The sequence below is a fragment of the Narcine bancroftii genome, chromosome 1 (assembly GCF_036971445.1).
Source record: "Narcine bancroftii isolate sNarBan1 chromosome 1, sNarBan1.hap1, whole genome shotgun sequence".
Taxonomy (NCBI): Eukaryota; Metazoa; Chordata; class Chondrichthyes; order Torpediniformes; family Narcinidae; genus Narcine; species Narcine bancroftii.
Window position 1 is genome coordinate 412,202,174 of NC_091469.1, and position 15,767 is coordinate 412,217,940.

General features: G+C 41.5%; 1 protein-coding gene and 1 long non-coding RNA gene across 5 annotated transcripts in view; one reads left to right on the forward strand and one right to left on the reverse strand.

Moving 5' to 3' along the window:
• The window catches only part of LOC138751545 (zinc finger protein 385D-like), a 423,580-nt gene that overhangs the window by 405,959 nt on the left and 1,854 nt on the right, over window positions 1-15,767 (reverse strand). For 2 of the 4 annotated variants that reach the window (XM_069913962.1, XM_069913961.1), the window contains exons 3-4: window positions 13,064-13,216; window positions 7,590-7,729 (exon numbers count right to left, since the gene is read on the reverse strand). The exons of 1 other annotated variant lie outside the window; for it this stretch is intronic. The gene's annotated coding sequence lies outside the window, so the exon portion shown is untranslated. The remainder of the gene's footprint in view (window positions 1-7,589; window positions 7,730-13,063; window positions 13,217-15,767) is intronic. One more of the 4 variants, XM_069913959.1, reaches the window with a different exon arrangement.
• Window positions 15,191-15,767, forward strand: part of LOC138751546 (uncharacterized) — a 49,706-nt gene continuing 49,129 nt past the window's right edge. The window contains exon 1 of the long non-coding RNA XR_011350037.1: window positions 15,191-15,379. This is a non-coding gene — a long non-coding RNA (uncharacterized lncRNA). The remainder of the gene's footprint in view (window positions 15,380-15,767) is intronic.

A 15,767-nucleotide genomic window follows, 5' to 3' on the forward strand; every position in this document is an offset into this window, starting at 1 on the left:
AGACACAATTGGGGGGTGGGGGGGGGTAGATCTTTCAGACCCAGGAGAGGTGGGTCCAGCACACAAGGGAGGGGAGGTGTAATCTGTCATCAGTGGATAGAAATAATACACTGATGATAGCTTTTGCCATAGGTGGCCTTGAAACCCATTCACAATGACATCCTCACATTGGAGTAACTGGCTGATTTCAGGAAGATATTGACTTGGGAAATGAACATTTCACATCGTTTGCCACTGAGGTCTGATCAAGAGCATTTCTAAAGTTCCTGGGTCAGATCTGGTGTCCTTCTGAAAGCCCTCCTTGGCTCAGTCAGAATCAGAATTTATTATTGCTAATGTGTCACAAAATTGGTTGTTTTGCTGCAGTATCATAGTGCAAACATTTATATAAAACCAGCTCACAACTAAATAAAAATATTGCAAGGTCAAAGTAAGGCAGTGTCTGTAGTTCATTGTTCATTCACTAATCTGAAGGCAGAGGGAAAGATACTATTCTTGTGTGGCTGAGTCCTTGTCTTCAGACTGCTGAACCTTTATCCTAATGGTAGCAGAGTGAAGAGGGGATGACCTGGGTGGTGGGGGCATTTGAGGATAGAAGCTGCTTTTTTAAGACACAGTAGTTGTCCTCAATAGACTGAAGACTGAAGATCAGTGCCAGTGATGTTGCAGGCAGAGTTAACCTTCTGGAGTCTTTTCTTGTCCTGAGTATTGGCAGAAGTGATGCAACCAGCCAGAATGCTCTCCACGGTACACCTGTAGAAGGTTTTTTTAAAATATAGAGTCTTCGGTAACATACCGAATATCCTCAAAATATCGCCACCAGCAAGCCTTCTGCGTGATGGCATCAACATGGAGACTTCAGGATCAATCCCCGGAGATGACGACACCCTGGAATTCAAAGATCTTGACCCTCTCCACTGCTGAGATGTCGACGAGGACTGGGTCATGTCTCTTGATTCTTTGAGGAGTCTGCCTCGCTTCAGGTATTCTGTGCCAATCTCTTCATCATTTTGAATTTGATGAGAAATACCTATGAAAGTAACTGTATCTAGCAGCTACACAGAGCAACAAGGTTTTACCATCAGGTAAAGTCTTTTTAACATATTGCACAATATTCCCTCTTGATTTTAGCATCTTAAATTTAATGCAATTCAGGATTCATTAAGATATCCAACCTGTAACTCATCAACACCACTGATTCGGGGGTCTTTCACTGCTGCAAGATGAACATTCAGCTCCATTTTATTGGAAAACTGTTCGGTGAGCTCTGAAATGACAGCTCCATTATAAAATCAGCACTGCATGATGGTTTACATCATGGTCTTCCTGTTTGTCGCATAGAGATCATGAGACTACTGCAGGATTCTGAAAGGTTGTAAGGAAGGCAAATGCAATGTCAGCATTCATTCTGAGAGGACTCAAATATAAAAGCAAATATGTAATGTTGAGGCTTTACAAGGCATTTGTCGGACCACTTTTGGAGTATTGCAAGCAGTTATGGGCTCCATACCCAAGGAAGGACAAATGTAAATTTAGACATACAGTACAGTAAACGGCCATTTCAGCCCACGAGACCATGCCGCCCAATTTACACCCCATTAACCTAGACCCCCAGTACATCTTTGAACTGTGGGAGGAAACTGGAGCCCCCAGAGAAAACTCACACAGACACGGAGAGAAAGTACAAACTCCTTACATACAGCGTGGAATATGAACCTTGGTCCATTCCCAATCGCTGGTGCTGTAAAGGCATTGTGCTAATCACTGCGCTAATCATGCCACCTGTGCAAGAGTTGGAGAATATCTAGAGGAGGTTTACGAGAATGATCCCAGGGTTGGAAGGTTAACACATGAGGAGCATTTGATGGCTCTGTCATTTTAGAAGGATGAGAGGGAATCTCATTGAAACCAAATGAATATTGAAAGGGCTGAGATAGAATGGGCATGGAGAAACAATTTTCACTAATGGAAAAGTTGAGGGTCAGAGTGGACAGCCTCAGAAGGATGTCCTTTTACAGCAGAAATGAGGAGAAATTTCTTCCACCACAGGGTGGTGAATCTGTGGAATTCATTGCCGCTGATGGGTTTTTGATTAGTAAGGGTGTCAAAGGATATATAAAGCGTGAAAAGTGGGATTGGAAAGAAGAATACATCAGCCATGATTTGAATATCGAAGCAGATCTAATGGGTGAAATGGTTTAATTCTGCTCCTCTCTCTCTGGTCTTATGGTCTTCCACAGTGAAGACTGATTCAAAATACCTACAGTAAAACTCCTGGTATCCAGCACCTATGGGAATTGGTAGATGTCAGACATGCATTTTTCAGTTGCTTGAGCCTTATTCTTACAACGCCTAACTAATATACTTGCATTAAGAATAAACTGTTTAATGTCAAGGGACAAAAATACTGTACTGCTTAAACTGAACAAGCTACACTTGCATGAATATATCAAACTCAAAGCATTTGACTTTATTTTCAGTGAATTTTTTGAAAATATTTAACCATCGCTGCATCTGCAGGTTCCTCCTGCTAGCAGAGCCTCCTGAAAGATGAACGATAACATTATAGATAATTAATATGCCCTTCCTTCTCCCCCCCTCCCCCAACCAAGTTTACAGATAAAGTCTCTGACTGGATGACCCTTATTAAGGAGGGATAAGGAGACACTAAGAGTCACCCCCATGATGACCAGCTCTTCATTCTGGGCGATGCCATTTTATTCAAACACAAATTTATTTAAACTTTATTCTAACATCTGCTACAAGCAAAGCACGGCCGAGGCACTCTGCTGGCTGAATATTTGCTCCCATCTTCACCAAAGGTTTATGTGTTACTTCAGAGAACATTTATTTTTAGAATTTTAAACTTGCATATTTTGAACCTGTCATTTTTATTCTTAATTATTTTTATTTAATTTCCTAAATTTTTTCACCAGTTGCTTGATTTCTGAAACCAGGGGCTTTACTGTATTTAGTTCAACCACTATATCTTTGTTCTCATTACAAGTTCTCTATAATCATTTCCTGGCCATCCAATGTTCACTCTTTATATACCGCAAAGGATCAGCTACAGGGGCCTGACCCACCCTTTGGAATGAAATTTTCTTGTGCTTTTCAAACTATTCCCAGAAACCCTTTGCTCTATTGTCTTCCCTGCAAATGTACCCTACCAATCAATTTTGACCAGCTCCTCATGCCTCCATGATTACCTTTACTCAACTGTATGCCTGCAAAAACCCTCATGATCCAACAAGTCTACACTACAATAGTAGTGCATTATGGACATTTGTAGCACCATAATACAGGGGATAATAATCTAGATTTCTCACCATCTATTGACCATCTGCCATTGATTATAATTGTTCAATTGGACTGTGATGTCATGGTTGCCATTCAACTTTTTTAAAATTCAAATTTTATTGTCAGAGTACACACATAACATCACATACAACTCAGAATATTATTTCTATGGGCCAGGCATAATTTCTAATTATGGGTAATTACAAACTGTACTCAAGGAACTGCAAAAAAATCTGATTGTGTCAATGCAGATGTATAAACATACAGAAATAAATAAGGGGCAAAATCTGAGTCCTTAACTCAGTCTCTAAATGAGTCTATTGTTCAGGAGTCTGATATGGTACGAGTCCTATTACTCATTGCTGATGGCAGCAGCAAGAACAGACCATGATCTGGGTTGTGTGGATCCTTGATGAGTGCTGCTGCTCTTCAACGGCAACTTTCCATGTAGATATTCTCGATGATGGGGAGAGCTTTGCCTAAGATGTACTGCCCTTAGTCCTCTACCTTTTGCAGGATTTTTCATTCAAAGATATTGATGCCCCCATACCAGGCCATGATGCAGATGTCAGCACGCTTTTTTCCCCCAAACATCAGTAGAAATTTTCCAAGGTCTCTGATAACAAACCAAACCTCCACAAACTACTTAAGTTTAGGTGCTGACATACCTTCTTCACAATGGCATTAATAGGATTAGTCCAGGTTAGGTCCTCAGTAATTTAAATTTTCTCACCCTCTTCACCTCTGAATTCCTAATGATCACTGGATTGTACACCTCTGGTTTTCCCTTCCTTAAGTCAACAATCAGTTCCTTGGATTTGGTGACATTGTGCGAGGTTGTTGCTGGTGTACCATTCGGCCAAGTTTTCAATCTCCCTCCTGTGTGCTAACTCATCTGTCCTTTTTATACAACCCACTACAGTCGCATCATCAGCAAATTTGTATGTGGTGATGTTGTACCTCGCCACACGGTCATAGATGTAAAGCAAGTCGAGCAGGGGGCTACATACACATCCCTGTGGTGCTCCTGAGCTGATGGCGATTATTTTGCCAATCTGCATTGATTGTGGTCTGGAGGTGAAGTAATCAAGGGTCCAATTACACAGTGGTGTGATGACTCCTAGGTTTTGGAGTTTGCTGATCAATTTTAGTGGGATGATGGTGTTAAATACCAAACTGTAGTCAATAAACAGCATCCTGATTGTTCATCTTTGTTGTCCAGGTGTTCCAGGGCTTTGTATAGAGCCAGTGAGATGGCATCTGCTATAAACCAGTGGCTGCAGTAGGCAAATTGGAATGGAACCAGGTCATCACTCAGAAAGGAACTGATATGCTTCAATACCAGCCTCTCAAAACACTTAATCACTGTAGATGTGAGTGCCACTGGTCAATAGACATTTAGGCAGATTACTACACACTTCCTTGAAACGAGTACATTTTAAGCACATTTGAAACAGTACCTCATCCTGTTGAAGTGAGAGGTTGAAGATATCCATGAACACATGGATACGTTGGTAGCACCAGTTTTCAGTTCTCAGCTGGGTACTCTATCCAGACCTGATGCTTTCCTTCAATGCACTCTCTTGAAGGCAGATGCTGAAAGTAGAGGATTATCTGAGAGCATAGGGATGGAACATGGTTCCTCCTTGTTCTGGTGATCAAATTGGGCATGGAAAACCAGGAGTTCATCTGGCAGTGAAGCTTTGCTGCCTCATATTGCACTGGATTTGGGTTTGTAGCAGGTTATGTTATTTAGGCCCTGCCACAGGTGTCGGGTATCCTTTGTTGTTTCAATTCTCGTGCATCTGAAAATCAATCTATTTAGTTTACAAATGGAAGGCACAGTGGCATCACTAGGGTTGATATCACCCCCCCCCCCTCATATCAAATCATACAGAATTCTTAGTACTTTTTTTTGCACTAATATTACTCGAAAATCGTAATACCCATACATCACTGAATGTAATGGCAACAGTTGTTAGATAAACAAAATTATACCTTTAAATTATTATACACACAGCCTAAATGTATTTACATAGTTTAATGTAGCTAAAGTGAAAATTTGATAAGAAAACAATAGAATTCAAAATAAAAATATTTAAAATGTTATTGATACAAGTTCACAAATACTAATTACCACAATATTGTAGCTAAAACACCAGAAAATGTGACAAAAGTAGCGACTATAAAAACACTAGCAACAACGAAAACAACAGCATGTGCTTGTAGTGGGTGCAAACCACGTGATTTGAAGCATCCTTGTAATTTGGTAATAAGGACAGCTCTGATTGGAGCATATTGGAAGATTTAAAAAGTAAATTAGCATAGGGTTTTAGTGCTGGGCTTTGTTGTTATAACTACAGGGATATTCTTATAAAAAATAAATTTCTGCTGATGGTATTACCTGGTGCGGTCCACACCTCCTGTGCCCTCCTAGCGAGGCCAGTGAGCAGGTAGACTACAATCAAATTTTAATTGTGTGAATGGATCAAGTTTAATTTATCTTTGAACTTTGCACAAGAATTTGGGGAGAATCTGTATCAAATGAAGGCGGCGGGGGGGAGGGGGGGGAATCTTAAACAGTATAATTGATTTAACTTTTCTGAAGAAATTCCCATTTGCTTTGTTGAAAAATAATGATACAAGGATACACAAAAGTGCTGTAAAATTTTAGCAAGCTCCAGTGTCCAGAGGAGGCAAAGAATATTGTATAACCAACATTACGGGCCTGACCCCTTTGTCAAGTTACATCCAGCGTTGTTGTGAATTTACTGCAATCAAAGCATTTGCAGACTTTCTTATTTCACATATTAGGATACATTTGGCCCAATATCATGACTCCTCCAATATGTTATGAGGTTTTATGCAAGCAGCACAGAACTGACTATGCCAAGAATCATTCTGGCACAGTTAAAGTCAAAAATCATTAAGCCAGAGGTTTGTAAAACTTTTAGTCTACACAAATCATTGAAGCTCATCTTGCAATTAAATATAATTTTCTTGGAATCCAAAGCACATAACTCTTTTCTACAGTGCTTAAAGAACATAAATTTTCTGGAATGAAATGCAAGTACCACATTTTCTGGGTTGAATCATGCCATTTGAAAAATGTTACCCAACAACTTTATTCAAAAAACACATTTACTTCAGTGACATATATTCCATAGAACTGTGTAGAACAGCAATGTGCAAGTTATGATACATTAGTTGTGTTGGGCTTCCCCTGCAATCTCTTACAGGGTAGCAAAGGCTGGGAAATAGATGAACACACAAGTCCAAATGCAGGTTGTATATTAGAACAGCAGAAAACTAATTTACTTGATTTTAGTTCATGAAATGCCAATGGGAGCCTATGGATGCTCAATGGCCTTATCAATCTATATGCAATTTTTATTTCAGATTTCCAACATCAGGAGCATTTTGCTTTTGAAGGTAAATTGAGATGCTCAAGGCTTGATGGGAGATTTTGTGTTCAGCATATCAGGTAAACAGAAATACTGCAAGTTCAGACCTTTTTGACAGCTAGATTTAGAAAGCCTAAAGGTGACTTTGGGTCTCCTGATGGTCAGACACTCAAATGGTCAAAAGGTAAGACTGAAAAAATTAATGTAAAAGCACAATATTGGAAAAATTCAGCATACTTTACATAGCAAAGGTTAAGATGCATAACCAACATTTTGGACTTGCATCTTTTATCAAAGTATAAACAGAACAACTACATCTTTGCTAATATAAAGTATGCTGCTCAAACTGCTGAGTTTTTCTAGTATTGTGTTTTTAATTCTATTCACAATGTCTGCAGACTTTTTAGGTTTTACTCCTACTGAACAAATTAATTCTCAGAACAAAGAAATGGTGAGATTAGGAGTTAAGTACTTTTCTTTCTTTCAGAACCTTAGTGCACACTCATCTTCATGGACCCTGCAACACATTCTGAAGAATAGTTCACATCAATTTCAAATCTTTCTTTTTCTGGAGGTCCGTGCTTGTAAATACAAATTAATAACAGACTCCAGTGGTGAGAAAAATAATAAAATTAACATTGGAACTGGAAGACATTAGAATTACCAGCATTTCCCCCATATAAAATAATAAAAGGAAGCTAATATTCTCCCAAATGAAAATTTGACAAATAGTAAATATGAATACAGGTGGCAATTTGGAGAGGAAAGGAAAACACTGAAGGTAGTTTTATAAAAATAAAAGGAAGTGATGTTATGAAGCAGATGGTTTTCAATCCAATTGCCACCTGTACTCAGTCTCCATTCTAGCCTTACAGTCACACAAACCTTTTGTCAGAGGGTAATAACCCTGAAATCTTCATTCTGTGGTTGTCCCCGAGTGAACTGTGCCAAGAATGGTGACCAGATTTCTAGATGGCCCATAGTAATACCACAGCAATTGATGCCTTTTGACTGCTTGTGGTTAACTATTAAGAACAATAAAACTAATAATTAATTCTAACTATTTTAAGAACATTACATTTATTTTAAAACACATTGAACAATTGATCACTTCATTGAATATTTATATATTTAATTAAAAGAAAAGAAATGAAAAGCTTATGCAATCTAACTTTTCGAATTAACCACTGCAATCAAATAAATGGGGCCACACCTGGCATCACTTAAGGGCTAGGTATGAAATGTATCCTTAGCTCAGTAAGTAATGAAATTCTCCTGGACTCAATGGTGAGTCCAGAAATGGAGTGAAATGTCAAATGATCCTATATCTCATCTCTAGGGTATTCTGTACCTCCACACTGCAGTGCATAGGTGCCAAAATCTGAAATGTGTTGGCATACAGACCAGCAGCTACTCCAACTGTGCCCCAACTGTAGTCAAGTACAGAGTGCAAAGGAACTTTTAATTTGTATGTCAGTGGATATTCTAAATTCAAGAAGAGTTTTAGGATTGAAAACCTAAAATGATATTGAGTCTCGAGACTTTTAAGATTATTTCAAGCAAATTATGGTGTTAAACATGTAAAAATGCTAGTTAAAATAAAGAAACTTTAGGTTGATGGTTGGTGGTAATTTATTTATATTGTATCATAGCATTGAGGTGGTGACTGACGGTCTTCATTCAATGAGAAAGATTTTCATTACTTTTCCTTTTCCTGGAGAAGAGGCTGGTTGTGGTAAACCATTGTTTGTATATTTAACTGTCTGGGCATGCGCAGTGGCCAACTGTACCTGTGGCCCCTCACAAAAACTCCTGAATAAACTACCACAGCCCCCTCCTCAGTTAGGACAGTCAACCAGCATGGACGTAACTCCATTCTATTGTGAATAAAAGCCTCTCAGTTTTACATAACTTCTAGTTTTTTGGATTTATTGATGGTAAATCAATTTTATTAGCAATAGCTTGATAATGGATCAGACCCTGAAGCCGAAGAAGTTGGAACTTGACCTAGAATCGCCTGAAGCCTCCAACAACTTTGAACTCAGGCTGCATTACTTCAAAGCGTTCCTGCAGGCATCATCTGCCATCTTTCGATCAGAGAACGACAAACTGCAAGTACTACTCTCCCGGGTCGGGCCGCTGGTATATTCAATGATCAGGGACCAAGAAGCGATGAACATCCTAAAAGGTCAGTACCAGAAGAAGGTAAACAAGGTCTACGTGAGACACCTCCTGGCTAAACGAAAACAGCAACCCAGGAAATCAAGTACTCAGTACCTCCAGGCCCTGTGAGCTCTCAGACAGGCCTGCAACTGCAAAGCCGTGATGGCCACGGTGAACACGGAGGACCTGATCAGAGATGCTTATGTCGTGGGCATCGGGTCCAACTATATCCAGCAGAGACTTTTGGAGCAAGGTGAGCTCAACTTGCAGAGAGCAGTCGAACTGGCAGGCACACTAGAGGTGGCCCGCCAGAATATGGAAGCCTACTCAGCTGACAACGAGGCCACCTCATGCTTTCCCCAGGTGCCACCATCTTGGTAAGTGGGAGGGGCACAACCCTGCAGAACACTGCCACCACCATTTCCCACCAGCAACCTAACCATGGCCACTGTACTCCATGAATACCCGAAGTGCTACTTCAGCGGCCTGAACAAGTACTCAAGGAAATGCTGCCCAGCAAAGGACACGGTTTGCTCTAACTGTGAGAAGAAAGGACATTACGTGAAAATGTGCAAGTCCAAGTCACCCCAACCCAGCAGTGCCGCGTGTGGGCCATGGGGCCACCACATTGGACACCGCCATCTTTGAAATCCAGCTGTGCTGCATGCAAGCCATGGGGTGATCTTGAGAGTTAAGAGCCTGCAGGTCGTGTGCAGTGGGCAATCTTCAAGTTGCTAGCCAGAAGCGGTAGGGGAAGAGGCCATGGTGCCACCATCTTGGACACCGCCATCTTGGGACTGAACACCCGAATACTCCACTGCATCTACAGACAGCAATCAAATACTGGCCTCCATCATGCTGGATCAAGGTAGCCTGTATCAACTCATCAGATCGATGATGGACATCCAGATGAGCTGCCTGTTCGATATTGGGAGCATGGAGAGCTTCATCCACCCCGACATGATGCAGTGTTACTCCTTTGTGATAAGGCCAGTAAGCTGCAAAGTCTGTTTGGTCTTGAAGTCCAATACTGCTGATGTCTGCAGCTTCTGTGTAGTGACTCTGACCGTGCGATGCACAGACTACAAAGACTTTAAACTGCTGGTGATACCACAGCTCTGTGCTGCAGTGCTACTGGGGCTGGATGCTCAAGGCCACCTTAAAAGCGTGATGATGGAGTACGATGGGCCGTAGCCCCCCTCACTATCTGTAACCAACAGTCCAATCCACTCCACCCGCTAAATCCCCTACCTCCGGCCTCTTTCCCTACTATTTCCAACTAGCAGCTTGAAGATTGCTCACTGCACATGACCTGCGGGCTCTGACCTCTCAAGATCAGCCCTCCATTGTTGTTTGCTAACTTCACCCCTGACTGAAAACCCATTGCCACCAAAGGTAGACGGTACGGTGCTGGGGACAGGGCCTTTATAAAGTCGGAGGTGCAGTGGCTACTCATTGAGGGGATCATTGAAGCCACCACCTGCCCTGAGGAGAGCCCAAGTGGTGGTGGTGAACAATGGGGAGAAAAACAGAATGGTTATTCACTACAGTCAGACCATTAACAGATATATACAGCTGGACTCATTCCCTCTTCCCCGCATATCCGATATGGTAAACCACTGATCTAAAGTCAGCATACCATCAGCTCCCCATCTGCCTTGAGGACCGCCAATATTCTGGTTCTGAGACAGATGGCTGCCTCTACCATTTCCTGAAGGTTTCCTTCAGCGTTACCAATGTGGTCTTGGTCATCCGATGGGAGATTGTCCAAATGGTAGACCAGCATGAGCTGCAAACCACATTCCTGTTTCTGGACAATATCACCATTTACGACCATGTCCAACAAGATCATGAATGACACCAACCTCCAAAAATTCCTCCAGACTACCAAACTCCTTAACCTCACATACAACAAGGCTAAATATGTATTTTGCACAACCCGCCTTGCTATCCTTGGCTGCATTGTGGGGAATGGAGTCATTGGTCCCCAATCCGATCACATGCGTCTGCTTTTGGAACTCCCCCTCCCCCAACTCCTCAAATCCCTAAAAATGGGCCTGGGTTTCTTCTCCTACTATGCCCAGTGGGCCCACCCCCTCGTTAAATACACCTACTTTCCCCTGATGTCAGAGGCCTATGCAGCCTTCAGCCGTATTGAGGCAGACATTGCCAAGGTCATGAATCCACCTTGTTCCAGATGGAGAGTGATATATCCAACTTTGCAGTGGCTGTCACCCTTAACCAGGTGGGCAGATCCATAACCTTCTTTTCGCTCCAATGCCTCAAAATTCGACACTCCTCTGTCAAGAAGGAGGCCAAAGCCATTGTCAATACGGTTCAGCATTGGAGATACTACCTCGTAGCAAACGATTTGCCTTGCTGGCCGACCAACATGCAGTTGTTTTCATGTTCAACAATCAGCAGCGAGATAAAATCAAAACAACAAGATATGGAGGTGGAGAATTGAACTTTCCACCTACAATTATGATATCTTGTATTGGCCCGAAAAACCCAATGAGCCCCCGGATGATCTATCCTGTGAAACATGTGCCAGCTCACAAATAGACCAATTTCAAGCCCTCCACAATGACCTGTGCCGCCCAGAGTCATTAGGCTCTTCTACTTTATCAAAACCCACAATCTTCCTTACTCCATTGAGGAGATCAGGACTATGACCAGAAACTGCCAATTCTATGCAGAGTGCAAACCACATTTCTATTGACCAGACAGAGTGCACACGATAAATGGCACTCGCCCCTTTGAATACCTGAGCATTGATCTCAAAGGACCCCTCCCTCCTCTGACCGTAACGTGTACTTCCTCAAAATCATTGATGAGTACTCACATTTTTTTGGTCGCTATCCCTGCTCGGACATGACAACACTCATAGTCATCAAGGCCCTACGCAATCTCTTCACCCTGTTTGGGTATCTCTGCTATATCCATAGCAACCGGGGGTCCTCTTTTTATGAGTGATAAATTGCACCAGTACCTGCTGACCAGAGACATTGCCACAAGCAGGACCACTAGTTACAACCCCCAAGGGAATAGGCTGGTGGAAAGATGGTCTGAGCCTCTGGTCGAAAGGGTCCATCTCCTCCACACCATCCCCAATATGACTATGTCTCCAATATGACTATGTGGCATACTCTAATGGGCATGAGGACACAGTCTGAGTTAGGGACCTGGTGCCATCAGGGGTTCCTGAGACCATTACTGATCATCCCGCACCCCCTTCACCTAACATTACCCACGATGCACCAGGGCCGTGGCGTGTTACTCCAGCCTAGCAGATCACATGCCAGTCTTGTCACCACATATCCAACAAGCTGATGCCGATGACATACAGGCTTTTCATACTGTCCAGTACTCAACAGCTGCACTGCAGCTGATACTACGACAATAGCAGTGATAGGCCAGACCACCTGAAAGACTTAATCTGTGATAACACCTAATGCACTTCACCCCACCAGATTCTTTCTAAATCAAGGGGTGAATGTGCTAAACCACTGTTTGTATATTTAACTGTGGGCATGCCCATTGGCTGATTGTACCTGTGGTTCTTCCCACAGACTCCTGAATAAAGTTGACTGTCCCACAGCCCTCTACCCGTTCAGGACAGTTGACTAGCATGGACGTGCCTTCATTCTATTGCCAATAAAAGCTTATCAGTTTTACATAACTTCTAGTCTTTTGGAGTTATTGATGGTGCGTCACTGGTGCTGCTAGACCTGGAACAGGAGTCAGTCATTTGACCCACCTTCCAGTTCATGTGGATATCCAATATGGAATGGGATTGATGGGTCACAATATAAAAGTCCCCAGAGAAGAGGGGCAAAAATGTATGCTGTGTTTGGAACAAAATACATGGGCACCAACTGCCACTATGTGCTGAGATTCAACATTTGCCAAGTGTTGTATAGGAGAGGTCTGGCCCTATTGCCATGCCATGACCCACCAAGCTGAATATTGCTGTACTACCTATCCTATGTGGAAATTATTCTCCAGACCTGAGATGATGATGTTCATCAGGCAGTAGTCTACACAGAATATGCTGTAGATGTTGTGGGACAATGACTTAATGAATATTGTAAGGTAGTTCCCTGAGCAGACTGTCTAAATCTTTAGGCAAAATACTTCACTCCCAGAACTCGCCAACAAGCATCAAGACTTGAATGGTAGTAAGAGGAGCTCACCTGGTCAGATCTGTCCTCTACGATCAGAATATAACTTCCAAAGCAGCATGGCATGGCTACGATGAGGAGGTGATGACTGCCAACCTCTTTGCAGACTGTGCATTTGCTAGGAAGGTCTGGAGAAGGATGCAAGGCTTCTTCTCATAGTTCATCCTGAGCAGATCAGTAACATACAATTCTCTTATAGATGGGCAATTCACATGAATATACATACTAAGACAGATATCAAGAACTGCTAGAAGATCATCAACTCAGTGAAAGATGCTCTTGGGTCAGGCTGAGACATGTTTGCCTAACAGTTGACTGGCACGTACCAGCTTCCAAGATTATGGACTGAAGCTTGTTAGAGCCAATACAAAGGCTCCATGAAAAAAACGGCAATCTAAGGGCTTTCTGCTACAGGAAAGTGAGGGCAGAAGTCAAATAGAAGGATATATCGTCACGGTGGGGGTGGGGGGGTGGTTATAGGAATGCAATAGTTCTACCTGTGTCTGTTCTAAACACACTGGGGTTTTAGGTTAATTGAGTGTAAATGGGTGGCACGGCCTCATGGGCCAGAAGAGAGCTGTTACCGTGCTGAACGTCTAAATTTAAATAATACACACACACACACACACACACACACACACACACACACACACACACACACACACACACACACACACACACACACACACACACACACACACATATATATGTATAAATACACATTTGAAATTTTAAAAAGATTAAACATTCAACAGCACTGCTGACTGCCAAAGGGATTAGGAGAGGGTAGACTGAAAATCATATTTTGGCTTCCTTTCATAAAGCAGAACTCTTCATAATTGCAAGGGTTTCCATTCTCTCACTGTCAAGCTGTGATTTACTTTTCTTCTTTATTTTTAGGGAGTCCACTTTTCCTAACTGCTTTCAGAACCAGCATGTCTGGATCTTGGACAATAAGTGCTATCCCCTCATTCCTTGGCTTCTGATTCATTCTCATTTAGGGCAAAATAGCAATCTTTGCTTTTGTTATAGAATGCTGTTCAGATGCAAAAAGAACAATCAAGTATTAGGATGTGTCCTATTGATTTGCTTACTGAAACTCATCACCCAGTGGTATTCATAACCTAGTGCGTTAATGGAGAGCTGCTTTAGCCTAGGAGAGAGATCATCAAAATATGTTTCTTTACTTTTTACAAAGGTCTGGAAAGAAAATAAAAAATAAAATGAATAAGGAAAACTGAAAATCAATTTTCTGCTATTTTTCCCTAAATGAGAATGATTGCATTTCCATCAGCACATTTATTTCCACAATTCCTTCCTAAAGCATTAATGATCATGACTCTAACTTGACATCTTCTCGTGACACAGTAACGCACCACAAGAAGCAGTTGCCTGCTAAATCATCCTGACTTTGTGAGGGTACTTTAACCTTTGACAGCAATAAAAAACTGCTGCCTGATGACTGTGGAATTCAAGGGCCTGAGGAATTCCTTTCTGTGAACAACACCAAGTTAATAAAATAAAATTACACACAGGTGCATACTTTCCTCAGGAAGTAGTTGGCACATTGGGCTGCTGTGGCACATTTTCATTTTGAAACAAATTGAATATAGTGGTGCAGTGGTTGCAAGAGTCACCTAAACATAAAAGCTGAGATAAATAAAATGTCATTTGGTTGATCAATCCAAAAGAAAGGCTGAATAATATATCTCTTCATTGGGCTCCATGCCACTTTTTTAATCTCCAGAGGAAAGATTTGTAGTTATGCTCTGTGATTCCAGAAGGTAATTAGACAACATTCTAAAGTGCTCACTCCACTGCAACACTGGGCAAGTACTCTACTCATAGGAGGCTGGTTTCCTAAATGCAGAAGCACAAGTAACCATTGTGCACCATGGGATACTATATCTTCCAATCCCCATGTAACCTTATAACCTTCAATCTGGAATCCAACCAGATATTTATCGAGTTCTCTTGTGAAGTAGAAAATCAATGGAGGATTCAATGATTTTACGGAGAATCTAATACATGCAACTGCTAATGTCAGAATTATTTTCCTGCAAATCTTCAATTTCACATGAAACTTGTTAATTTTTAATTGGCGCCCTGTGTCATCTGAATTCCAGGTATTATGATCATTATGCACGTTTACAAAATTGCTTCTAATTTGACAATTATGGATCCAGTCAGACATGGATTATTTAAAAACTAGAGTAGGAGGAAGAAAACTACACCTGGAATATCAGGAGTCTATTTTTGAGCAGGCAATTAAGTTAAAAGATAATGTGAGCAATGGTTTCATCTCCCAACACCAAGACTGAGCAAAAGGTTAGTAATGTGATATGCATAGAAATGTTTTTTTAAAAAACTTTTGCCCAAACAGACTTAAATTTAATTCAATAATCATTTCCCACCAATGCCATATCTTTCTACTTGCCACATCATCCTGCAACATCTTTCAAAGAGTTTGCCAATCAACTCAATCTCCAATGAGAAATATACCACAGTGCACCCAACCCCAAGATGCAAATACCCATTCAACTGTATTATTTTGTCCTGTTACTTCAGAATGGATATAAAGGTTCAAGAAATGAGCTTCCAGTACCTAGCCCTCTCCACTATCTCGTTACAATTTAATAAATCATATTCCCTGAGGAAATAATTCGGCACCTTTTGCTTAACGTGCATCTGTTCTCAGATTGTGTATGGTGCATAT